Source organism: Tupaia chinensis, unplaced genomic scaffold, assembly GCF_000334495.1.
Source record: "Tupaia chinensis unplaced genomic scaffold, TupChi_1.0 Scaffold000062_1, whole genome shotgun sequence".
NCBI classification, from domain to species: Eukaryota; Metazoa; Chordata; class Mammalia; order Scandentia; family Tupaiidae; genus Tupaia; species Tupaia belangeri.
The window spans coordinates 2419749-2447738 of record NW_006159520.1 but is presented as its reverse complement, the minus strand read 5'-3'; positions in this window follow the sequence as shown (position 1 = coordinate 2447738).

Genomic DNA, 27990 nt, shown 5'->3' with positions numbered 1-27990 from the left:
AAACCACACAATAAATGAGATGTAAAAAGAATGTATCTCGACATGATAAAAGCCATATATGACAAGCCCACTGTCAACATTATACTTAGAAAAGACTGTAGTTTACAGTTTTGGTAACTACAACCCTTACATTAAGGGATTGGTGAAGGACAAAAGTAGGTGAGTCAGAAGAAACAGGATAGAGGAATCAAACTACCTGATTTACAAATATATTAAAAAGTAATAGTGATCAAAACATCATGGCACTGGCATAAAAACAGATATATAGACTAAAGGAAAAGAATAAACAATAATGAAATAAATCCATATATTTATGGTCAACTGCTCTTCAACAAAGGTACCCAGAACACAAAAGTTTACAGGTGAAAATAATGAGAGTAGAGTCTGACCCTTAAGTTTCAGGTGCCTGTATTATTTTCGAGTGGTAATGACTGTAGGAAGCAGGACATACAGGTGTCCCAATGCCTCCCTGTACACATGCGTGTGCCCATAATTAGGATGAGCTGAGAGTAGGGATGGGTGACAGCATGAAGACCCCATCAAGGGTGCTGATCTCGCTCTCTCATGGAAAAAATATAAAAGCTTTTTTCTTTTTTTTTATTTTAAGAGAGATTTTGCTATAGGGCATATGTGCTCGCAGAAGAGACAGAAAGCGAGAAATCACCCTCAATGGGCGATGGCCACACCACAATCCCTTCTACTCCATTCTCTTCTTGGGATCTTGGGCACGCATGCACATGTGCCTGGTGTGCTTTAAGCAGCAGGGTCTGGGACTCGAACCACAGCAGACTATATGGGAGTCTCGCGATGTAACCATTATGCCATCTGCTGGTCCCCCCCAAAAAAAAGCTTTAAAGAAAAGAAAAAACGAAAGTCAGACTTAAGAATATTATAATTAAATTGTGTGGGGCTAAAAGTAAAAAGGATAAAAATCTAACAAACATTCAGATAAAAAAAGAGTCATGCAAATAACAAGTTTTGGGTTGACTTCTCACTATGAAAGCTGATTGAAAATGGAAAGTGCTGGGGGAAAAGGGTGCCAAATTATCCACTAGTAATGAAAATAAAACAAATTTAACTACACTATGCATCAATTATTAAAGTAAAATAGTGAAAATAAAGTTTTTAAATAGGCTGTGTGATTATTCATGACTGTGTTTTCAACAGAAGTTGAGCAATTTTGTCTCCAGACTTCAGACAAATACTAAAGGAAGTTCAATCAGAAGAAAAAATGTCCTAGATTTAAATATATAAATGCAAAAGGCAAGAGAGGGATATATCAAGGTGATTATCCCAAATTTGTAGAGTTCTTAGGGAAGGGATAAAAATAATAATCTGCAATAGTTTGTACGAGGTGCAGTCTCTACCATCAACACTACAAGGAAAAGAAAAGAAACAGTAACTAACAAATTAAGAGGATGGGACGAATAATAAAAAGTAATTTCATTAATCCAAAGGAAAAGAAGCAGAGATTTAAAAAACAACAACAACAAAAACAAAACAAAACAAAAAAAAACCAGAATGAATAGGTAAGTCAAATAGAAAACAAATAGTAGGATGGTAAGTGATAGTTTAAGTAAATCAGAGGTAATACACACAAAGACTATCTTACGTCTCTAAAAGAGAAGATAATCCAGTAGAAAAATGAGCAAAATATTGTGCTAGTCATCTCATATAAGAGAATTACTGAATAATTGGAAATATGAGAAGTTCTCAATTTCACTAGTTATCATGAAAATGTAAATTACAACTACACTGAGATACTAACACACACGTTAAGTGAATCGCTGAAGTTTAAAAGGTGGGTAATATTAAGGATTGGTGACAATGTGGGGAAATTGCAATCCTCATTTATTGCTGGTGTGAGTGTAAATTGGCAAAAAAGAACTTGAAAACCTGTTTGGCAACTTTTTTTTTTTAATTGCCGGATGATATGTACCCTTGCCAGCCAGATACAGTGAAACAGAGAGAGAGGGAGAGAGAGAGAGAGAACAAAAGGAAGAAAGAATCCTTCAATGGGGCATGGTCATACCATAATCCTTTCTCCATCCTGTCAGGATTTGGAGCTCACATGTACACATGCCTCGTGTTTTTTAAGCCATCAGGCCTGGGATTTGAACTGTGGCTATGTGACATCTGGCTTTCTTAACCATTAAACTAGCTACAAGACTAGCTTAGCATTTTCTTATAAAACTAAACCATCCACCGGGTTATACATGGGAAATACCTGCATATTTCCATAAGTATGCTATCTTCCAATAAAGAGTTTCTTTTAGAACCTATTGAATTTGTGAGAGTAAACTATGTGACTATACCTTATAAATTGCTTTTCTGTTATAAACCTTTGTAGATAACTGCCCATTGCTACATGCCCTGAAAAATTGTATAGTTACAAAATAATGATGATGACGCATTGATGGTTTCTTATGTCAATCGCCATGCAGAAATATTTTTACATACATTTCTTCCAATCTCACAAGAATCCTACTTTTAATAATATTACATAAAAAGCAGATTTTTTCTCAGATAATTAATAAAAATAAAATAAGAAAAATTTGAAAATAGTAAATTGCAAAATAGTAAATTACACCACTGTTTATTCAATAAGTTCAAATATGCTAAGCCAAGTAACCCAGCTTCTAACAATTTATAAATTGCATTTTTTTGCAGAACAGTTAAAGAAATCAATTAGAACTTATGGGAAACTTACATTGCTAAGGACTGTGGAAGTTACACACACACACACCCACACACACACCCACATACACTTCACATCCTTTGGTTCTATCACTCAAGAATCAAATAATCAAGTAAAAAATACAAGAGTTAAAAGTACAACACAGTGAAAGGAACAACACAAAGAAACGTTTAAACTACTAAACTATACCAGATATGGCATGAGTTGTCTGAAAATGAAAGATACAGATGTAAGATGGAGTGGTGTGGAAGGCTTATTGGATGAGGTGGGATGGAAGATGGGCTTTGTGAAGGTGATTGACTAGCAAAGTTTCTTGGAGATCTAATTAACACACGTTGTGTTGGACAGCTGAAGATTACCTGTTCTGTAATGGCATAAATTGATATCATAAATGGGTCTGATGCCATTGTGATGTATCATGTGTGAATAATTCATGCATAGACTAATGGAGCCACACAATGGAGCTGCAGGGGTGTTACAAATTAGAATTTATGTGCATTGACAAAGCAGTGGGTAGAAGCTGGTATGGTGTTTGCCCCACTTACTGTTCACTTCCCCTCCCTCTTACCAGGACTAGTATTTGTGTGTGTGTGTGTGTGTGTGTGTGTGTGTGTGTGTACGTGTGCATTTGATCATTAGGGAAACAATCTCTTGCCATGTGTTGAATACACAAAAAACCTTTCTCAAAATACAGTATCCAAATAGTCTTAGAATGCATGTCCAAAGGAAAATTGGGAAAAGGGGCAATTATTTGAGATAGACTTTTACAATGGGGCTAACCTTGTGAAATTTATTTTTAAACTTTTGTTCAGCTGAAATTTTAGTTGAAAATATAACTTGGTTCAATTTTCTTGAAATATTAAGCTTATTAGAAAATTTCCTGGATAAATCCACTGTTCCTTTCAGACTGACATTAAATTTTTCTTTTTGCCTCTGTACCCAGACTACTATATTAGCTCACCAGGCATTCACTTACTTATTTATTTTAGGTGAAGCATAATTTAACCCATAACAACTATTTATTCTGTAACTCGTATAAGATACGGTGTTTTGTATCTTAGTTTTACTGCCCAAGAACAGCAGGTGGTGTAGTGGTTAAGTTGCTGGGCTCCCAAATGCTGGACTGAGGTTTGAGCCTCAGACCCAGTGGCTTGAAAATTATGCTGTACACATGTGCGTGCATGCCCAAGATCCCGAGAAGAGAATGGAGGAGAAGGGATTGCGGCGTGGCTATCCCCCCTGAGGGGTGATTTCTGACTCTTATTGCCTCTGTCTCTGCCTCTCTCTCCATTGAGCACACATGCCCTATGGCAAATATCTCTAAAGAAAGAATAAAAAAGGAAGTGTTGTAAAAACTGTGCTAAATATACTTTGCTCGTGGCATAGCATGTTGCCACCTGCTATAAAGAATCCATGTAATAGCATTTTGAAGGTAATTTTTACCTTTGTTCAGTCCCTGCTATGCACCTGGGATGGGACCCGATTCACACTTTGGTTTTGCCATGTCCACTCAAATATTCAGTCTTAGGAATATAGTGGACTCTAAAGGTTTAACAATTGCTAAATGATGGTCAAGGGTCTCATGCCATGCTATAACACGAATTTTGCTATTCTGTGCCAAATAGAGAAAAGTAAAACCCACATAATCTCTTGATTTTGTTAGCAAGACTTTTATTTGGTGATATTAAAATCTATTCTTAAAAAATTATTCTTTAAAAATATTTTTATTTTTACAAAGACTGCCTTCAATTTCGAGATTATGCCTTCTTATTTTCTATTTAAAATATAGATTATTTTATGAAATGATACTGGGCTTTGGTTTGGGTTTGGAATCTAGAGTTGGCTTTATAAAAAGTTACCAAGCTTGGGAACCAGCAGTTAGCGTAATGGCTATGTCGCTGGACTCCCACGTAGTCGACCGCCGTTAGCGTCCCGGACCCGGTGGCTTAAAACTCACGCCAGGTGCGTGTGCGGGCATGCCCAAGATCCTGAGAGGAGAATGGAGGAGAAGGGATTGCAGCGTGACCATCCCCTCTGGCGGGTGATTTCTCACTTTCTGTCTCTATGGTCTCTCTCTGTGTCTGGGGGGGGCACGCCCCCCATAGCGAAAAACCCTCCAAAAAAAAAAAAAAAAGAAAGAAAGAAAAAAAGTTACCAAGCTTTTTTTCAGTTTCCCATTAACAATATGTGTATTTTCTTGGTCTATGCAATTTATGACTGGGAAATGTTGAACTAATCTGATGCCCCATCTGGTGCTCAGATTCTCTCCACAATAGCTCACTACCATACTATGGCTTAACATCTCTACAAAAAAGAAATTCTAGCATTTTTCAATGTAGTCCTTTCCAGTTTCAGTTTTCTTAAACTTTTTCTAAAAAATAATAAGCCGAGGGCCAGTCTCATTGCTCAGAGCGAAGACTGTCTTTACGGAGCCGGATCCCACATGGCTGACCACGGTTTGATTCTCAGGGGCTTGAAAAATATGCCAGGTTCTTGTGTACGTGTGTGTATACCCAAAATCCTGAGAAGGATGGAGGAATGAAGGAAAAGAGTACAACACTGCCTCACCCCATGGAGGAGTGATCTCTCTCTTCCTCTCTCTCCCTCTCTCTCTGGAAAGTGCACAATCTTCTGGCAATTAAAATAAAAGTAGCTGAGATTTTCTTAAAAATTTTCAGATGTATTTTTTATCTTTCAAACCATACTTAGGAAGTATAATTCCTGTTATAAATGCAGCCCTTCAAATATATGTAGAAAAGTATTATTTCCTTTTAAATATTCTCTTCTCTTGATTAAACAACCCCATTTTCCTTGAGTTCCTCATATAAAATGATTGCAATTTATTCAACTTCTTTAACCCTTGTTTTAGTTTGTCAAGATCTCAAATTCTTGATCTCCAGCTCTGAATTAAAGACTAAACATATACAGAACAGAATAGAATTATCACCTCGCAGTCTCTAGATCCTATTTCTTTGTTAGCATATTTAGCTCTGTCATGAGCCATTTTGTCCAATACAATTCATCCTGAATTTTCACTTGAGTGAATCCCCTACATATTTTTTTTTCTCTCTAGCTTACTGTTCTCACCCAAAACACTAGAAGTCAGCAAACGAAAAAATGGTAAGTAAAAATTCTCTTATGGACAGTGCACTTCAGGCAAATGATAGTCCTTTCATTTAAAAAAAAAATTTAAAAAGATAAAAAAAATGAATTTTGCCTCAGTGTCCAGTACCTCCTGGATGGCTATCTCCTTGTTAAAATCTGCTCTTAGTAAAGAAAATAAAACTGGCTAATAAAGAGTTAATTATGGTCTGCCCAATGGCACAGTGGTAATGTGTTGTTCAGGAGAGGCTGGATCCCACATGGCCACTGGTTTAAGTCCCAGCCAAGTCAGCCAGAAGCATGGCTGGCATTCGCTCCAATGCCCTAGATTCAATGGGTGAAGGGACAGGAGGAAGGGGAGTGTGGCACAATTGGACCCTGTGGAGGTGCTCATTTCTGTCTCTCCCTCTCTCTCCTATGTGCATATACACCCTCTATTGTAACTAAGGAAAAAAATGATTTTTCTTAAAGAAAATAGTTCATTCTTCTATGGATCTCTTAATTTTCCCCAGATCTGGTCACTTGAAACACATTGGGAGCAAGTGTGTGCATGCCCAATATCCCAGGAGGAGAATGGAGGGGAAGGGATTGTGGGTGGCCATAATCCTGGGAGATGATTTCTCACTTTCCCTCTCACTGTTTCTCTATGTCTCTCTGGCTAGCACACATGCCCTCTGGCAAAAACCTAAACAAACAACAACAACAAAAATGCCTATGTAGTAGATTTTATTTTGTAAACTAAGAGACAAAGAGAAACCACCTTCTCAGTGGAAGGACTAGCATGAAAGAACATAAAATCATGTAACCAAGGCAACGTTCTTCTCTATACCTCTATACCCCATTCTTGGTGTTGCTCATAGTAGAGTTTGTTTTTAAGAATTATTTTATTTAACTGTATTTATTTATTTACTGAAATTTGATCAGAGAGGGACAGAGAGAGAGAAAGAGTGAGAGAGAGTAAGAAAAGAAGTCACCAGGTCTGGGACTTGAACTGCGATCAGCCGTGTGGGAATCCAGCACCCTTAACCACCATGCCACTTGCTGGCCTCTCACAGTAGAGATTTAATGCACTTGTGTTACTCAGGGTGCTTTGGAGTGGCTATAGTTCTCCTGATTTAGCCCTGAACTCCTCAGAGATTTTAGATATTTTTCTTCTCACCAGAATTTGCTATCTTGTGTAACATTCTCTCAGGTCCTCCTGCATCCTGACTAAGGGACTCTGGAAGTAAATGACCATCCATGGAGCCAATTTTAGGAGAAAAACTAAAAATTCCTACTCCCACAGAATACATACCTATACATTTAACATCCCTTGACTGGAAAGGTTGCTAATTTGTAATGCCTTGCTGACCTGTACTAGAACCTGAGGCAAAAGAAAAAATACAAGCTCCCATCCACATCAAGATATCTTTCTATAATTTGGAATCAAGCGGAAAACTTAATAAAACCACATTTTGAAAAATGATCGTGTGAAGAGTCTTGCATTGCCTAGTTCTTTGCACACCGATGTTGGCGGGAGTGTCTGCTTGGCCGACATGCTTGGTCAGCAGGCATTCGTACCCTATGGGTTACACTGAAAGTTCAAGTTCTTTTGTTTTTTTCATAGTCCTTTGTGGGTCTTTTCAGAGACCCACATGTGCACACATGCACACACTTCTACACATGTCCTGAGACTTTGCACTGGGTTTTCCTAACATAGAGAATGTCTCCTTTGGTTGATCACTCATGACTTGGTGCTTGACTTTTTTCTTTTCTTTTTTTCTTTTTTTTTAATTTTAATTTTTTTTTTTAGGTTTTTACCATAGAGTGAGTGCATTCATAGAGAGAAACAGGGACAGAGGCAGGAAATGAGAAATCACTACCAGGGGGGTGGCCACACCACAATCCCTTCTTCTCTATTCTCCTCTCAGGATTTCGGCATGCATGTACATGCTCCCAGAGTGTTTTTTAAGCTGCTAAGTCCAGAACTTGAACTGCAGGCAACCATGTGGGAATCCAGTGCCTTAACCACCTCACCACTTGCAGGCCCAGTGCTTGACTTTTGAAAGCCTATTTCTATAGATTTTATTTGTTGGGTTTACATTATCTGACTGATTTTTCTTTTAGGCAGAGTTCAGGACAACCCAAGTCTTCTTTGAGGTCAGCTCCTAAAAAGGGAACCATTCATTGTCCTGCTTCACCAAATTCTGGAGGTCTAGCTATTTCCTGGGGAGGATGATGCCTAGGAGTCACCAAAGTAGTTCAAAGTGGTTCAGGATCTCTTTTTGTGAATGCCAGCAAAGACCCTGCAACTCATTTTAGAGTCTCAGGACACTTAGATTTCTAGACTCTGGGATTTCAATCAAAATTAAACAAAAATTAGATAACAGAAAAAGTTATACATACAATATAAGGCACATGCTCTTGCTGAAGATAGACATAGACAGAAAGTGAGAGAGTGGAAGTGAAATATCACCCCTCGGAGGGGATGACCACACCACAATCCCTTCTCCTTCATTCTCCTCTGGGGATTTTGGACATCTATGTGCATGTACCTGGCATATTTTTTCAAGCTGCCAGATCAGGACTCTAAATACACAGTAGGCCCAAGGGGGACCCAGCCATTTTAACCACTAGGCCACTGCTATCCCATATTTTAATATTGTTTTACATCTAGTCAACCCTATTCTTTGGAAGATATTATGAGCAAGGAGCTTTGACCACTGCTTTCCATGATGTATCTTTTTTATTAAGCCATCCATATCTTCTTATCTGAAGGTCAGTTTTTGTAGTGACCTATATAAGCTAAATTTATTAGAGAGAACAGTGTGTTTTAAACATGCTCTGTGAAAGGTTGAAAAGAAAGCAGTTAAAATTCATTCTGACCTTGAGTTGCTTATTGTCAAATGGATGTTGCAGAGCTGTTACAAATGGGTTCCCAGTGCTGTGACTGACAACCACCTCTAGCTCACCTATAAAACACATTCTTTAGTTGAAAGGGGAGAAATATAAAATCAAAGAGTCAGAAAGGGAGAAGATCTAAAGATATCTCAAATGAATATAGTTCAGTACAAAATATGCACTATTAGCCTATTTTGTACAAGAGCTAGATGTCAAATTTTGTAATTCATATACTACTGATAGCTTTCTCTTAGGTAGTTTACAATTTGACAGACAATATGATCTATGTAGTAAAATACACACGCTGATAGAATAGTATGATTTTATGTTAATTTTGATATTACGTGGCTTTCAGATAACTTATTTATTTACAGAAATCGACTAGCAGGCCAGCTGTGGCAGCTCAGGGATAGGGTGCCATTCTACAATGCTGGAGTCATGTGGAAGGCCAGGGGGTTTTGATCCTGAGTGGACCAGATCTTGTGGGACTTGTGTGCACGTGTGTCCCCATGCTTGTGCACGTGATCCCAGTTGACTGGAGGACTTGGGGGCAGTGAGGATCCAGGTGTGATGAGATCCTATTGGCGGTGTCTCTGTCTCTCTCTCTCTCTCTTGAAAGGGATAAGATGAATAAACTTGAAAATAATAATAAAAAAGAAAAAATATATATTGAGTAGAGCAAATGATTCACAACTGATTTCAAATTGAAATTGTCATTGTTTGGTTTCTTTTAATAAGCTGTAAAAAGATGAAACAACCTTCTTATCTTTGGGGGCAGAGGTTTCTAACCTTTGAACTGAATCAAATGGTCTTTCCTGAAAAACTCCTGAAAGCTACTTGGTGCAAAGTATTCTTTCATTGATTTTTCAAATGCTTTAATCAATAGTATAAACTCTTCATACCTAATTTAAGGGCTCTTCTATAATTGCTTGCTACTTCTTTTTTAATTCTTCCAAAATTCACCTCTAATGTATCCAATCTTACCTGCGGTTATAATTCTGGTTTTCCTCCATCAAGTCAGTCAATGGTATTGCTTTGATATTATAACGGAGTGGGTTGGTTCTGTAGCTCAACAAATGTTACCCTGGAAGTCAGGTAACATTCTATGATTTTATGGTTTTTACATATATAACATAAATATCAAGTACTTATTTTCTAGTGCCATTGGTACTTAAAGTACTGCTCAGATAGCAGATAACTCAGAGAATTTTCAAATTCATATAAATGCTCTTTTAGAAAAATAATACTTTTTAAAGTTTTTTTTTAAATATAAGATCTGGCTTTATGATACAAATACAAACTTAAAATTCGAGGAATTTCATTGGAATATGTTTAAAAATCTTCAATGAGGCCTAACAGATCTTGAGAAATAAAACATAATTCTTTTATGGTAGCAAAAGATAGTAAATTGTAAAAAGAGTTAAAAAATAAGCCTAAGAAGCCAGTTGCTCTCCTGCCTTAGAATCTTCACTTAGGTCAAGTATAAGGATTCTTAGGAAAATGCCAAGTAGACTTGAAGAGAGATTTAGTAAGAGGGCCATGGGGTAGGGTTGATGTAAGATGGTGTTAGCATTCAAAGAAATGTGTGGGTGTTTGCTGGTTATACTAAGGTGGTAAGATGCCTTCAAAGAATTCTGAGCAGTAGAGTAGCATAAGCAGGTAAATTAATGGCTAACTTCAATATGAGAGAAATGTGGAAGAAAGATCAGAAAACTGCAAAGTTGGGAGCAATCAAGCCAGTGAGAAGGCAGGCCTAGAAGTAAAGGAGGTCAGAAGTTTCACTGGTAATTCTTCAGTCAAGCGTATTTTAGGGGCAGCCAAAACAATTTGTCACTGTGTGTTTTACCTAGTACTCACGGTCCATGATAATACAGATGTGCATCCAAGATTTCAAGGCTAATTCTGAAAAATTTTGCTTCCATTCAACCTCTACTGGTATCCTCACATGTCTTTTAAATTCCATAGTCAGAAAAATCTAGGCATGAGAAAGTTAGGACTTGTAAAACTCAAAGGGTTTAATATATTATAGCTATTGGTTTTTCACCTAAATCTGGTTTTTCCTTCTAAGAAATACTTGATCTTTCAGGGTTAAAGATAGGAAAAAATATGAAAACTTTGATGAGGTGAACCACGTATGTTATTGATAAATGAACACAGTATTCAAATGATTAAAAAAAAAGGCCTATTTCTGGCACAGATTCCTTTCTAGTTTAGTTACTTAGTTGCTAATAATCTGCTTTTATTTGCTTTTATGCCCTGATTACCCAAAGGAACCTTAAGAAAAACATGATTAAGAGGATGATATAACATGTGTTGAAACAGATGAAGGATATGACTTTGATATCAAAAAGATTATGAATCTAGATAAGGCATTTAGATAATAATGAGAGTTTAGATTCTTAAGTTGAATGCTTTGATTAAGTATTATAAAGTCCTGGCATATCCTGGCTCTTACCTCACTAAGTTAGTAGAAATAGAATTAGAAAGATCTAGGTTTTGCATTTAGGCTGAAAATTTTTGAAATTCTATCTTCCAAGAATCAAGATATTAAAGTGTTTGGAAGGACCAGAATGTGTGTGTGTGTGTGTGTGTGTGTGTGTGAAGAATTTAGCTGGCAAAATACTGATCTTTGATAAGGGAAACTAAAATTGTTTCAAATTGTATGTCATGGACCTCAGTTGCCCTGCAGAACTATTTTCCAGTTTGGTGAGTTGTCTTATTCCCTGATTCTTGCTTATGCTTTTCTATGCAGCGAGGAACAATGAAATAGATCTTATTCAGTCAGAATTCTCTCCTTAAGTCTGATGAATTCAGTGGTTTAACAGTGCACTAACACAAAGCAAACCAGTCTTTCTGTTGGAAAATTTCTAAGCAGGCTTCATCTCAACTCAATTCTATTGAGGGGACCCATAGGCATTTTCAAGGAGCATGGATTTTACGACTGCAGCTTGAATGCAGCTGTGTCTTTTCCAATCTAGGGCCAAGAGACAAAATGCAACATGAGATTTTTAAACATTCCAAGGCCCATCTGCCATGTAACCCACTTATCTTTGTGGCTCTAAGTTCTTTATTGATCCAAAATGGTAAAGGGAAAAAAAAAAAAAAAAGGCAACAAAGGGGGAAAATGCAGGGGGAGAGAAAAGCCATAAATCCATTCTTTTGTTGTTCTTCCAGCAGCATCTGTGAGCAATTGTCACAATTACTAGTCAAACTGTATTTGACTTGTTGCCAACATGAATTTTCCAAAAACCCAATGTAAACAAACTCTGCAAGTACTTCCTCATTTGCCAAGCCAGTAATTATTTACTTTGTTTGGGCCTAGCATTAATGTCAGTTCAGCTTTACAGCCTGTAATGTGTTTGTTAATGAAACCGTGAGGTCTAAAGCTACATATTAACCTTGCCACCCTTCAATTTTGAGCTCAATAAAGTTGCACCATGGTTTTGTAAACTAGTGTTGGGGGACAGGCAAATGATTAATTATATTTTTCCCTTTTCCTTTATCCAAGCAAATTGTTAATCTTTAAACCTGCCTTGCATTTTAAAGTTAACAAACCCAAATCCAGCCGCTGGGAGATATGATATCATTTAGACAAGTCGCTGTGGCTGTTTTGATGCCATATTTGGAAGTCGACAGCAGTGATGCTTGCATTCATGTCTAGTAACCTAGCAGGCACTGGGTGCTCTTGAAAGAAAGGGAACTATGTCAGAGACTCAGGGAATATCTATTTAGTAGGAAAGTGATGGAATGCATGGTTGGGACTCAATATTAATTTGGTGAAAACTAAATAGTAGTCTGGTGGCAGGACATCTGAGTAATGCAACTTTTCAATAGTAAATGAGACAAACATTCCTGATCAGGGTGAGGAAGCCAAGAGGCTGGGGAGTAGGAAACTTAGGAGTCTAAGGTTTTATTTTCTCCCTGTTTTGATGGAATCTCTCTCTGGTCCATCAAATACATACTACGCACTGACTGTCCCCTAGAGAGCAGATGAAAGCCCACAGAACTGAGTGTTCCTGTGGGGAATACCTATAGGTAACAGTCAAGGAAACAAGTATGCAAATGCATTTCAGGTCAGGATAACTATTACCACGGTGGTTGCAACAAAGGGATGAAACACAAAAACACTTAAAACCACTTCTGTTTGGGTGATCAAGGAAGTCCTTTTTGAGGGAGATCAAGATACTTGAGCTATGACCTAAACAATGTGACAGGAGTCCTTGTTAGAATGTATGGTACAACATACTACCTGGTAGCATGGTGGTTAAAGTGGCTGGATCCCACATGGCCGACAATGTGGCTCGAGTCCTGGACCCAGCAGCGTGTGTGCATGAGTGCCTAAAATGCCAAAAGGAAAAAGGAATTTTGGTGTGACCTCCTCTGTGGAGAGGTGCTTCCTCACTGTCCCTCTTGGTCTCTCTCTGGCGAATGCATTTGTCCTCTAACAAAATTAAAAAAAAGAAAGAAACAAAGAAAAAATGTTGGACAGGACTTTCCAGAAGAGGGAAGAGGGAATAATAGCAAATATAGGAGCTATTTGGTGAGTATCAAGAAGAGGAGGAAGCTGATGCTAGTGTACCCAGTGAGCCGGGAGGTAGGAGGCTGAGCAGGTAGAGGTGCTGTTGGTGTAGAGGCTTGGCATGGCAGGGAATGAGGGAAGTGGGAGAAGACGAGCTGGTGTGTTATTGTTCTCCACAGCAACTTTGGATTTGAAAGGAAAGAAGTGATATGATTTTAGGAAGACATATTCTAAGTATAGGAATTCTGAAGATTAATGTGGTAGTCTTGATTTGTTTCAGGAAGGGACAAACATAAAGGGAAAAGCACCTGACCAATAAAAATTCCCTGGAAAAAGATATCATATTTCATAAGTGCCTCCATGACTATCTCCTTTTCAGAATATGTGAAGGTTTAAAAGCCCCAGGAACGATCTAGAAATTTGACTTAACAGATGAAATTTAGCTCTTTACTGTGGAGCTGTGACTATTTGATTTACCTGACATGGAAATTGACTCCAGATAGAGGTGTCTATTTTATCTAATGTAAAGCTATAATGTTTCAGGAAGTTAGACAATTATTTTCTCCTTTATCTCCAGAGAAGGTGTGAGTAAATCCCCCCAAAGGGATAATTTTGTTTAGCATCGGAAACTGATGGTTGTGTTTGATTATGTAGTTCTGAGCTCAGAATAGGCATTTTATGCAAAAGTCAATATGAATTATGGAAAGAATCTAGCATTTTCATTACACAGTGTAAGGATTTTAAAGTTAGCTACAATAAGGGAAGAAACTACAGAAGGCAAATTTGAGAATCTTTCAGGAATTCTTTTTCTGGGGAAACACTTCACATTTAACAGTATAAGTTGATGAAAAATGCACAAATTGGACATCCTCAAAGAAATGGTGAGAGAGACAATGTAAAAAATTTTATGAAAAATGTCAATTCCTTATGAAAAATTACACTTTAACTTCCTTGTATGCCCAGAGTCCTTGCATTTATATCTCGTGGATTTTCTTTTAACATATTTATTTTGAGGTAATCTTAGCTTATGAGGTGAAATTTTCAAGTTGTCATAACTGAAATATTTTTAAAACAACAATCCTCCAACCCTGGTATACATAAATCACAAACAGAACCTAAATTGGTGGATAATTGGATTGAACTGCGAGCTTAAAGATGAAGGAGACAAAAGCATGCCCCAAAGAAACATTTGATAGTCTTAGCCTTATCTGGGGATGTTTTACACCAGGCGGGAGGCAGTATTTGTTTACAGTGATTTGTGCTATCTGCAGTGACATTTTATTTGAGCTGCTATCCTGTCTCCAAGCCAGAACAGCCACGTATGAGGGTTCGTTTTGCTCTCCCTCTTCAGTTCAAATGCGATACTGAAGTAACAATGCCTCTTCTGATGGCCATGCTGGCAAGCTAAGGAGGTTGTTTCTGATTCAGGGACACAGGCTGTAGAACAAGAATGATAACAGAAGACAATGACATGTCACGGGATCTTTGTTACAGCTGTAGCCTTCACAGGGCCAGAAACTGCACTGAAAGCAACGGGTGCAGATGTAGTGTATGGAACTTAGTAAACTTAAACTCGCTGGATTGGAGAGGAATCACACACTGACTATCCCACTCTTTATGGTTCTCAAGCGAACCTTGAAAATCCCCAGTGATAGCTGGGTTTAAAAACAAAACAAAACAAAACAAAAAAACACCCTTTGTGATAATGATCACTGGAAGATACACGGAGGTGCTTCCATACTTTTATGGCTGGAATTTTAAGGAGCAACTGCACAGAGGAGGACTGAGGCATGCTTTCTCATTAATGCTCCTAAGAGCCACACATGTTTCCATGCATACGATTTAGCCATGCTGCACAGATGTGCACGGAGTAATGCTCGAGGCATTTTTTACATTTTTCTTATTCACAAGCTACCAAATCTTTTTGTCCCTCTTCTACTTAATGCCCAGCCAGTTTCTAGAAAGTTCTCTTCTCAGTATTGACAATGAAGTTAAGACTAACTTCAGTAGACAGTATGAAGCCAAATGGTCAATAAATTAGTGGTTTTTAAACTTTTAAATCTATGGTGAGGATCATAAATCCTTTTTTTTGCTGAAAATTTATTTTAATCTAGTCTAAAAGTTTTGCTCATCCTTGAAAAATGAGGAAAGTTGAAAAAAGAGAAAATTTCTAAAATGTAGGAAAGGGAAATCGTAGTGAAAGATAAACTTAGTCAACAAAAATATTTGCTTCTTTTTAAATGTACTAATTAAAACCAATGATAGCATCCATATTTAAATTAGATTAAAAGTCATCCTAAAATTATACCTGGCCACATGAGAGACAAGGACTTGGGCTTGGTTTACTTGACATTTTTAAGTTTGAAGACACTCCTCAGAAGCAAAGCAACACAAGCACTTCAGCATTTTTTTTTTTTTTTTTTTTTTTTTGCCTATGGCTTTCACTATAAAAAAAAAATCCACATGTGGTTTAATTACTTTATGTTTTGGGGGTTTTTTAGAGAGATTTTTACTATAGGGTGCATGTGCTGGCCAGAGAGACAGTCAGAAAGCAAGAAGGCACCTCCCCACCCAGGAAGCATAGCCACACTACAATCCCTTCTCCATTCCCCTCCTGAGATTTTGGGCACACACGCACATGCGCCTGGTGTGTTTTAAGCCACTGGGTCCGGGACTTGAACCACGGCCAACTACACAAAAGTCCAGCAACATAACCATTATATCATCTGCTGGTCCCATTTTATGTTTATTTTAATGGCAGAGTGATAGAACACTATATCTTATTCATCATGCACACATACTTCCTTGTCATTTGTCCATTTGCTGATACACTGATTCATGTAGAAATTGTCTATTCTGAGAGTAGTAGTGAAGATAAAAAGAAAAATAAGACACAACTTCAGTCCCTGGGACCTTTACGTGCCCTCACATACATACTGATACACACATGCACACATATACATATTGCCAAATATTTTAGCTATCAAATGATGACTTCGCCTGTCTGACTCGTCATCTCGTGGTCAGTACGTGAAGAAGCACTTATTTTCAGCCTTAGGCTCAGAGAGTAAGTGAGATATCTCTGACTAGATGTAAAATAGTTATAATAATTAGAAGAACAGTCTCTTGCTAATAGAATAAACTGTATTAAGTCTCATGAGTTGAGAAAGAACAGGTTTATGTGTCTTCTATTCAGCTCTCAAAATAGTTTAATTGTAGGCAATGTCACTCTGAATTCAGACATGACAGAAAGAATCTTACGCCAAATTGCTTCTTTAACACCTGAGAAAAGAGAAAGAACTCATATCTGAAATGTCACAGAGGTCTTCATTGTACTTTGTGATTTTTCATAATCCTTCTCTATGTATCTTCTAATTTTTTTTTGAGAGGTTTTCGCTATAAGGCGCATGCACTCGTCAGACAGACAGAGAGAGACATAGAGACAGAAAGCAAGAAATCACCTCCCAGAGGCGATGGTCATGCCGCAATCCCTTCTCCTCCATTCTCCTCTCAGGATCTTGGGCACGTACTCACACACGCCCGGCGTGAGTTTTAAGCCACCGGGTTCGGGACGCGAACTGTGGTCGACTACGTGGGAGTCCAGTGACATAGCCATTACGCTAACTGCTGGTTCCCTCTTATATATCTTCTGAATTAAAATTGTAAATGAAAAATCCCACTATTTTCAATACTGGTGATCCAATGTCCTAGATAAAAAGGTCATTTTCTCTACTGGGTGGTAAATTTAGTTATGTTGACATGTTTGAGAAGTATGTTTGTTTATACCTTGGATTCTTCTAAATATTATTTAAGGATGTTGGGCTATGCACAATAGTTAGTTCACATTAAGTTTATGCCCATGTACATAGATAATGTGACTTCTCTGTATATGTGCACATGAGTTCATTTGACTTTAAAAACCAAAGCATCAGTGTATGTGCTTAGATAAATAACCTGTAATCATGTCTTTCTTTCATAAAATTTATTTATTTCTTTTAAGAGCAACAGAGACAGAGGAACAAAGATATAGCACCCTGATAGAGTCATGATGCTGCGATTGACTTCCAACCTTTAGCCAGTCCCATATCAAGGAGTATATGACCCTGGAGTACTCAAGGAGGTCTCGGGACCCAGACCTATAACTCTCACGCGGGTAAGCTGTGCAGAGCATCACATTTACCACTGCACCACTATGAAGTCCCATAATTCTATTTCTTATGCTGCATGTTTAACTCTACCTTTATCATCAACCCAATAGTGAGCTCCTTGAGGACAAGTCCTGTGTGTCTTCATCTCTATGAGTCTGTCTGCCAAGTGCTTTATATACAGTACCTTATTTAGTCCTCCCCGCTACAGGGGACACTGCAATGCAATTGAAGAAATGTGATAGTGGGATAAGAACTCCATGAGCACAAGGATGTTCTGTGTTATTTATTTGTATCTTCATTACCCAGAGCAGTGCCCTAACACCAGAGGTGAATGAATAGGCTGTACTTGGGCCTCAGAGGATTTGGAAATGAGCAAGATAAGGTCTCTACCCTGAAAACCTGGAAAAAACTAATTTAATATATCTGACATTTTCAAGAGCATGTGTGAGCTTAGTGATAAAAATCGCACCAGAATATTTGAGACTAAAGCCAATTATAGTGGATTGAGAATGGATAAAAAAACTATGAAGGTGAGTGGATGGATGACATGTTCTTCCAAAAAGCTGGATGTAAAGAATGAGAGGAAGGGATCATCTGAAGGCAGCCAGGGTTGAAAGATAGGTTTTTTCTTACTTGTGTTTTTCTGTGAGGAAAGTGAATTCATCACTCCTACAAGGAGGATAAAGAAACGGTGCAGAGAAATACAGTAAAAATAAACAGAAGGTAGAAGGCAGGTTCAAGAAGCAGAAAGGATGAGGACAAATTCAGATGTACTTCCAGTCTTCTTGAAAATTTAAGTAAGTGCTCTCTTTATGGATAGTCTATGAAATATCCATGGGAAGGCTTTCTAACTCAGCTCACATTAAGCTTCTATTTTCATTTTTTTCCTTTTTTTTTTTTTTCCATAGGGTACATGTGCTTGCTGGAGAGAGACAGTGAGAGAGAAAGTGAGAAATCACCCCCATGGGGGATGGCCACGCTCCAATCCCTTTTCCTCCATTCTCCTCCTGGCATCTTGGGCATGCACATATGTGTGCCCAGCATAATTTTCAAGTCACCTGGTTCAGGACTCCAGCATCTTAACCACCACTCCATCTGCTGGCCCCAGGCATATTTTTTATTGTGATTTTACTCACTTATACTAGATAGTTAATACTTTTTAATAGTTTTCATTGCAAATAATTTCCTGTTGATAAAATCAATACATGTTTGTTGTAGAAACTTTAGAAAATAAACTTTAGACAATACTAATGAGCAAGATATTTTATTTTACCTTAATTCTAAAAGTATTCATTAATCTTCTGTCGGTAGGAATTATGATGATCATTGCCACCACTCTCTTTGTTTACCTTTATCATGAAAAATTATCTTACTTTTTCTAAAACAAAAATATTGTCATACACCAAGAACTACTATAACATCTGATTTTTTTTTTTTTTTTGCCATAGGTCATGTGCGCTCACCTGGGAGAGAAGGAAGGTGAGTAATCACCCCCAAAGGGAGATGGCCTCACCTCCATCCCTTCTCCTCCATCTCCTCTCAGATTTTGGACACACACATGCATATGCCCAGCGTGATTTTCAAGCCTCCCAGTCTGGGACACAAATCACTCAGTCAGCCATATGGGAATCCAGCACCTAAACCACCAAACTGCCTGCTGGCCCACTTCTCATTTATGAAAGCAATATATCAGCAATATCTCTTTTCCTGTCATTACACATAGTTTTCCTCATCATTTTATTAGCTGAAGATAATTACATTGTATGGAAGTATTAGAATTCAGTGAATAATCTCTAATTGTTCATTTTTAGTGCTTTTAGGTTTTTATATTATGTAGACAAGTATTTATGATAGATATCAAAAGATAGATTCTTAGAAGACTAGGAGTAAATTGGTAAGTGAGAATATGAACCTTTTATTGTGACTTTTATGATGTTTTTCCTGATTGTCTTCTGTAGAGGTTGTATTATGTACTCTCACTAGTAGAATTTGACAGTGATTGATACCTCCCTACTCTGACTAGTACCAGAGATTAGCACTAAACAACCCTTTCCAATATCAAATTTTATTTCAGACATACTTCTCCTTGCAGTAAAATTGCACTTACTCTATTGGCTCTTTCTCTGTTATCCGTGGTCATTTCCTCAATGGTTGATGTATTTTCTGTTGGGGTTGCATTTCTTTCACAGTGTGCTGCAAATACTCTTTTAATGTTGTATATTGAAATATAAACCATTTATTAGACACTTATATTCTGTAAATATTTCTCCTTTTTGTCATTTACAATTTACTTTATGATGATTTTAGTCATGCATAAATTTCAAAAATGTGATGTATTAAGCTTTTTTCTTCATGGTTTCTACCTTTCCTGTGCGGCTAAGGAATATATAAATATTCCCCTAGTATGTTAATGGTTTCACTTTTTCTGTCTGAATCTTTTTTATTATTATTATTAGTTTGTGTTTTTGTGGGGGGGGTGTGGTGTTTCAGACAATGTCTTGCTGTGTTACGATTGTCCTGCCTCAGTCTTCCTAGTAACTGGTATCATAGGACCACCACGCTCAGCGCTTTCAGACAGTTTTGCTGTGTTGTTGAGACTAGCCAAAATGCATAATCCTCCTGCTTTGGCCTCTTGAATAGCTGGGATTAGAGGTGCAAGCCACCACAGCTGGCTTTTCAGAGTGGGCAGGTGATTGAACCCAGGCCTTCTATGTGACTCTGCCTGCCAACAGGAGTATCCAGACCCTGCTAGTACAACCAGGCTTATATTTAAATCTTTACATCTTTAATGCATTGGGATTAATTTCATTGCTTCCTGTCAGGAGCGTAGTATCAATTTAAGATTATTTTTATGTTTGACTAGTTGTCTAAATGCCACTTATGGAATAATCTCTTCCTCACTGGTTTGAGTGGTCATTTTTATTATTATATATTAAATTCCCATTAATCATTCTACGTCTAAATATGATAGTATTCTCAATTGATATGCCTGCCATTTCTTGCAACAATCTCACATAGGTGATTTTACTACAGGGATATAATGTCATTTGGACAAAATTTGCCCACCTTTATAATGAAAAAAATTTAGCTTTTTAATCATGTCTATTATTGCATTGCTAACCTTACAGTTTTTTTCAGTATTTATATCCGAACAATGGGATACTATTCAGTGATAAATATGAATAAATAAACTACTGACACATGTTACACCATGGATGAACCTCTAAAACATTCTGTTAAGTGAAAAAGCCAGACATGAGATCTAATAATGTATGATTTCCATTATATAAAATGTCGAGAAAAAGCAACTCTGAAGAGACAGAAAAGAGATTAGTCACTGCGTTAGGGTTGGGAATGGGAGTTACCTTTAGATGGAAATGAGGTGTGTGTTTGTTTTTTAAGGTTTTGCAGTAGGACATATGTGCTTTCTGGAGAAAGACAGAGAAAGGGAAACTGTAAAATCACCCCCCCCCCAGGAGGGATAGCCATGCTGCATATGGTTTTTAAGCCACCAGGGGTCCAGGACTTGAATCAAGGTCGGCCATGTGGGAGTCCATCACCTTAACCATCATGCCAAACCACCTGCTGGCCCCAGAAAGGAGTTATTTTAATTGGGAGTAATGAAAATATTTAAAACTGATTTAGGGTGATGGCTGTACTATATAGTAAGGTTACTAAAAATCATTGAACTACAATGCAAATGAGTGAACGTGTGATATTCACATATGCTTCTTAATGCAGTTGTTATTTAACTTTACAATTTATAACTAGTTATTTCAAAAATAATTATTCTCAGGACCAGCAAATGGCGTAATGGCTATGTTGCTGGACTCCCATGTACTAGACAGTGGTTCCAGTCCTGGACCCGGTAGCTTAAACTAATGCTGGGTGTGTGTGAGTGTGTGCCCAAGATCCCAATAGGAGAATGGAGGAGAAGGGATTGCAACATGGACATCCCTGCTGGGGGATGATTTCTTGCCTTCTTCCTCTCTGTCTTTCTAGTGAATGCACATGCCCTATAGCAAAAACCTCTCAAAAAAAAAAAAAATTTATTCTGGCAAGCAATGGAAACATAACCATTTTATTTGGAATTGGAATACATTTATATATTAATTTCAGAACTGACTTTTGACAATATTAAATTTTAACTTCTAAAATATGATATTTATTTCCCTGGGAACTTTCATTACTTTATTTCTACAAACCACAATTTTTCTATCGATACCATAGATCACTAGGGTTTTTTTTTGGTTTTATTTTTAGGTGGTTACTATTGTTGATGATTTTCCCTCATTAAACAGAATAACTGGCTCTTGATGATATAAATAGGAGACTATTTTATTTTTATGTATTTATTTTATAAACAGTCCTATTAATGAAATCACTTATTACTTCTAACATTCTAGAATGCACTGAAAGATGCAAATTGCCTGACCTTTGACCCAGAGACATTAGGGTGCCAAGTTATAGATTTAGTCAGAAGTTGAATAATTTCACTGGGAGTTTTTTCCCCCAAAGTTATTATATGCAGATCCCTTGATCCTGGAGATTTATCAACATTTAGTTTGTCAATTTGTTTTAAATTTAAAATATCTAATATCGATAGCAGACCTTAAACGTATGACCTACCAGCGTGAAAACAGAGTTTTAGTGTGGAGACATTTTTTTATACCAGCATGCTTAGTAAATTAACTATCTAATGTCTAACAGTGATTAGCATTTTATTGAATTCAAGCATATGTCAAGAGATCATAATCAGAACCCTAGCCATCAGGTAAATTAACAAACCATTTGGCTGGGAATAGAATGATTAGCTCAGGGATAATCTACTCTGTTGCTGATGATTATTGGTCATGAGACAGTTATCTGATATCTACATGTTTCAGTAAATATTGAACAAACCTTTACCGCGAGGAAAAAATAAAAGATTTTATTTGCTTACATTTGGTAGCTGACACATTTTCCATTTAGAGACACGCCAATGTACTAATGCACACTCTGTCAGATAATGGTAGGTGAGAGGAAGTTAGAAAGGTCAAGGTGGTAAATGTATAAGAAAAATATTTTTTAAAAAAGCTAGTATCTTGGAATATATTTAGAAATGTGAGGTAGCATGAGGATAGAAGTAAATTTGAACAAATTGGTAAAGCTCTTGGGATCACTGCTATTCGGTGGGAAAGTTAAAACAGCCAAATGGTGATCTTAACCTCACTATTTTTGGCATAGTAAAATATTAAATTTGAATTTTTTATTCTATTAATTAAGTAATAATTATTGTCATGTTAGAGCCAAGTAAATTTTTATATTCTCCTGTAGTGCGCATATTGCAGTGTTTTTCAAGGTTCTCATTTGAAGCAATAAAAAGTGAACATTTGAGCAGAGAAAGTATTTATTAAAAGGATATTGTTGCACAATAGTCTTGTTTGTTTAGAGTTGCAGTCATTTTTTTTTTTTTTAAGAGAGAGATTTTTTTTGCTATAGGGCATGTGTGGTCACCAGAGAGACAGAAAGAGACAGAGGGACAGAGAGTGAGAGATCACACACCGGAGGATGATCACGCCACAATCTCTACTCCTCTCTTCTCCTCCTGGGATCTTGGGCATGATGCACATGCACCCAGCCTGAGTTTCAAGCTGCCAGATCTGGGACTCAAACTGTGGTTGCCTGTGTGCGAGTCTAGCCCATTACCCATTACACCACCTGCTGGTCCCAACTTTTTTTTTTTTTTTAAGATAAACTGGAATAAATGTGTCAGTACCTCTGCTCACAAAACATGCATAAGTGGGGACCAGCAGTTAGCATAATGGCTATGACGTTGGACTCCCATGTAGTCGACCATGGTTTGAGTCCTGGGCCCAGTGGCTTAAACTCATGCTGGGTGAGTGTGTGTGTGTGCCCAAGATCCCAAGAGGAGAATGCATTGACGAGAAGGGATTGCGGCATGGCCATCCCCCCTGGGGGTGATTTCTCGCATTCTCTCTCTCTGTCTTTCTGGTGAGTGCACGCGCCTTATAGCAAAAAAAAATAAAAAAATAAAAATAAAAATAAAAAAGAGAGAGAGAGAGAGAGAGAGAGAAGACATGCATAAATGTAAGAGACACATTAGGACTTGTCTCCCAACAAACACATTATCATTTTATATATTGCTGAATTGGAGAGCTAATATACTGTTTAGAAATTTTACAGCTAGGACCAGCCCTATGTCCTAGTGTTAAGGGAGCTGAGTTCCACGTGAATGACTATGATTCAAATCCCAGCCCTAGCAACTTGAGAAATATGTTGAGTGTGTGTGCATGTGTACCCCAAATTCCTAGGATGAAGAAATGTAAGAGAAAGGATTTTGGAATGACCAACCCCTCTCCTCTCTCTTTCTTTTGTCCTGTCTCTCTATTTCTCTCTAGCAAATCTATGTGCCCTTTGGCAATTTAAGAAAAAAAGAAAAAGAAAGAAATGTACTGATGCATCACCATGCTCCCTGTCTATTCTAGATTTACATCCTATTCCATTTAGTTCTGAACTTTATATTATTATTTGCTCCTTTCTTCTTTCTTAGATTCAATTTGCTATCCTTTTTCTATTTTCTTTTTTCGATATGGGTATTTAGATTATCAACAATCATGCTTTCTCCTTTTTAAATAAACTCAGTTAAGGTTATATATTTTATCTAAAAATCCCTTTAAGTACGTGAGATTTGATATGTAGTATTTTTATAATCTCTACATTTAAAATAGGGTCTATTTAACTTTTTTCTCTGAATCATGTGTTATTAGAAATGTAACAATTTCAAAATAGACGGTTTTATAGTTATCATTTTATGTTTGATTTCCAACTTAATTGTTTTATGGGGAAAGAAATACACTGTGTTATTACCATCCTTATATATTTTCTGGGACTTGCTTTTTGGGCCAATAGATAGTTAATTTCAGTAAATGTTCAGTGTGCACTTTAAAAGAATATTATGTAGTCATTGGGTACAATATTCTAAGGGTTTCATTTGGGTTAATTCTTCTGAGTATGGTGCTAAACTTTTTATATTCTTACCGAATCTTCTCTCTGTTTCTTTTAGCAATTACTAAACCATTATCTTCTGTGTGGCTAACCACATAAGAAGATTCCTGGTTTGCATCCAAAGACATCCTTGAAGATCCTGGCATACATATACCCATGATCTGAGTAAGCTAGGGGTGGATTGCAGAGTGAGGACCCTGTTGGGTGTGCTGTCTGTCTCTCTCACGTATGTAGTAAACATAATAAGTAAATAAATAAATAAATAGTATTTTGAAATCTTGAAATGTTATTGTGAATGATCTATTTCTCTTTATATTTTCTCTTATTCTTTTAGACATTTTTATGTGAATTAAGAGATGTATACAAGTTAGAATTATATCTTGCTGGTGGAATGATCCTGCTGTCATCAGGTATGTACATGCTTCCACTTCATCATGATGGAATAATTCTGAGACTGGTAGAAGAGACTACATCATGCATGTATTTTGAATGCATTATTGAAATGTAAGCATATATCTGTATTAATCACGAAGAATAAGTATTTCCTTTTTTTTACTCAAGTATTTATCAAACGTGAGGATTTACTATTAATAGGTGGTGTACTAAAAAGACAGAATTTACTTTATTTTTTATTTTTTGAGTTATTTTTGCTATAGGGCATGTATGTTCACCAGAGACAGAAAGACAGAAAGTGAGAAGTCAGCCCCCAAGGGGATGGCCATGTTGCAATTGCTTCTCAATTCTCCTCTCAGAATTTTGGGCACACATGCACATGTGCCCAGTATGAGTTTCAAACCACTGGCCTAGGGCATGAATCTTGGTCAGCTGCATGAGAACCTAGTGATTTAACCACTATTCCACCTGTTGACCCCAAAAGACAGAATTTTTAAAAAGTTAAGATATCATATATATAACTCCGAGAAAATTATTTAGTCTGGACTCATAATAAAAGGGTCTGTAATTACACCGATAATATGTGTCTTAACCCTTAAATTTATATAAAATAAATATATCAAAACATCTAAAGAAAATAACTACCATCCTAGGATTTTAATCCAAGTGCAAATATCACATAAGAATTAATAGGATATTACTGATCACTTCAAGAGATACAGAAAATGCATTTGATAAAATTCATAATCCTGTTGTGATAAGAAAGCTCATAGTAAACTAGGAATGAAAGGAAATTTTCTTAGTTTTCTACACTATATTTATGAAAAACAAAACAAAACAAAAACTTTAAAGCCAGTATTTTACTTAAGGATAGACATTTGAAATATTTTACTTTGAGATAAAGAGAAAAATAAATATGCATACCACTTTTACTCTTTCCAATATTACAATGGGATTCTTAGTCCATGAAAAAGATAAGAAGAGTTAAAATTTTAAGTTTTATAAAGGAAAAAATGAAGCCATTACACTTTGCAGATGATGTGAATGTTTATGTTAAATAATTTAAAATCTATAGATCAATGTTCAGACTGAGTTTATCAAGGTAGATGTATACTTAAGTAAAAATTCCCCTGCACAAGTAGCAATTAATAAAAAGAGCATTTTTAAATATAAACTATTTGTAATAAGTGCCCTGAAAAAGAAAAAAAATATATATATATAAGCTAAAGAGATAAAAATAAAACTATCTTTATTCATGGGTAATATTATTATCTAAGGAAAATAACCCCGATAAAATAGAAAAACTAGAAGAATTAACAAGTGAACCTAGCAAAGCCACAGTATACAAGAACAATATACTAAGCCAATTGAATTTCTTCTATATTCTAGCAATGAGCAATTGAAAATAAAACAAAAGAGGGACCAGCAGTTGGCGTAATGGCTATGTCGCTGGACTCCCATGTAGTAGACTGTGGTTCAAGTCCCAGATCTGGTGACTTAAACTCACGCTGGGTGCATATGTGTGCATTCCCAAGATCCTGAGAAGAGAATGGAGGAGAAGGGATTGCGGCGTGACCATCCCCCCTGGGGGGTGATTTCTCACTTTCTGTCTCTCTGTTTCTCTCTGTCTTTCTGGTGAGCACACGCACCCTATAACAAAAACCTCTGCAAAAAAAAGGAAATAAAAAAGGAATAAAAGAAAATAAAACAAAAGAGAACAATGCCATTTATAAGAGTTTAAAAGTATAAAATATTGATGGCTACATCTAAAATATGCATATTTGTATGCTGAAAACTTATAAAATATTTCCAAGGAAAACATTTTTTAAATGGAAAGATAAACCATGTTCATTGATTGTAAGAGTTAATCTTTTAAAAATATCCCTTCTTCCTATTTTGATCACTCAATGCAATCTCAATAAATACCACATTAGTTTTTTTTAAAGAAATTAACAATATAATTCTCAAATTTATATGAAAATGCAAAGGAATTATGATAGATTAAAAAAATTCTGAGAAAAAGAAATGTTTAGAAAACTCATTCTACCTGATTTGTAGATGTAAAGCCTAGATAGTGTGACACTGGAGAAAGGAGAACATACAGATCAATGAAATAGAATACACTACAAAAAAAGACCCACTCATTGATGCCCAATTGATTTTTTTTTTTTTTTGGTATAGAGAGTGTGTGCTTGCCAGAGAGACAGAGAGACAGAAAGTGAGAAATCACCCCCCAGAGGAGAGGGCCATGCAGCAATCCTTTCTCCTCCATTCTTCTCTTGGGACCTTGGGCACGCACGCACACACATGCACCCAGCATGAGTTTAAGCCGCTGGGTCTGAGACCAAACTGTGGTGGACATGGCCATTACACCAACTGCTGGTCCCATGCTCAACTGATTTTTTAAAAAGTGTCAAAGTAATTAAATTATGAAAGAAGTTTTACTGAAGTTTTGTGTATACCATTTGAAATAACAACCATACACTAAAAGACTGGTAATAAGTATAACAAAAGATGTGCAAAATATGCAAATGAAATTTATTGAAAGCTGCTAAAAGTACCTAATTATATAGAACAATATGATAAATTAAAGAATGGAAATATTCAGTTTAAGTCAATTCTTCTTTTTTTCTTTTTTAAAGAGAGAGATTTTTGCTATAGGGCACATGTGCTTGCCCAAGAGATGAAGAAAGATGCAGAGACAAAAAACAAGAAATCACCCTCTGGGGGATGATGCAACCCTTTCTCCTCCTCTCTCCTCTCAGGATATTGGGCATACATGCACATGCGCCGAGCTTGAGTTTCAAGCCACCAGGACTGGGACTTGAACTGTGGTCAGCCATATGGGAATCTAGTGATATAACTGTTACACTATTTGCTGGTCCCAAGTCAATTCTTCTTAAATTACCTTTTAAAGTCTATGTTATCTAAACTAAGTCCCAGGAGGATTTTTCCCAGGGCTATGATTTGCTATATATGTTATTAAAGAAGGAAAACAAAGTAGAGGGTCTGATATACCCAACTCCAGACTCAAAATAAAGCCATCTTTAGACAGTGCTGATTGCTATAGACATAGAGCAAGAAAGGCCCAAGTAAGGAATGTGTATATTGCAGAATAACATATGTGACATAATGAATCAGTGGAGAAATAATAAACACAACAATTGGGAATTGTCAGTAGCCATTAAAAAAAAAAAAAAAAAAAAAAAAAAAAAGACCCGTTCCTCCATTTACAAAAAAAA